We start from the raw sequence: 615 nt of genomic DNA on the forward strand, positions 1-615 counted from the left end.
TTGATACAAAAATATTTCATGATCCTTTTATTTCAGATATTTTTCACTTAACACCTTGGCAGACTGAACAGAATCATGCACATTTTTCCTATGTTACTTCTGCAATGGACAATACGCATCATCTGAAAATATATCGCCAAAAATGTTGTTTTTAAATAAGTACGAAAATGCTATAAAACATAAAGCATTCATAGAATCTACATTGGCCTATATTAACATAAAAAAATAAATCTGATTTTTATAATTTATGAAATAAAATCACAATCCTAAATAATACACTTAGGAGGGAATAAAAAAAAATAAATAAAACAAACACACATTAATGCATCCTTTTTTCTAAATCCTCTTCCTTTAGATTAGCTATTATTTTCACTAATTACCAGTGAGGAATTTTCCATATCCTTAAATAAACCATATACTGGAAATATAGGAAAAAAATCAAATAACACTTATTTGCACCTGTCATATATAAATATCACAGGTAGTGTACTATTCATACTGATAAGGGTAAAAAAGATGTAAATCTATTCAACGGAAATTAATGGGTGACTTTCAGAAAATTGAATAAAAAAGCATGTTCTATACGTGTGCATATGTGATGATATACAATAAGAA

The 615-nt window shown here is 26.8% G+C and overlaps 1 pseudogene; it reads right to left on the reverse strand.

The window, feature by feature from the left end:
* LOC119592409 overlaps positions 1-615 on the reverse strand; it is a 10,963-nt pseudogene that overhangs the window by 8,388 nt on the left and 1,960 nt on the right.

The sequence above is a fragment of the Penaeus monodon genome, chromosome 30 (genome assembly GCF_015228065.2).
Source record: "Penaeus monodon isolate SGIC_2016 chromosome 30, NSTDA_Pmon_1, whole genome shotgun sequence".
Lineage (NCBI taxonomy): Eukaryota > Metazoa > Arthropoda > Malacostraca > Decapoda > Penaeidae > Penaeus > Penaeus monodon.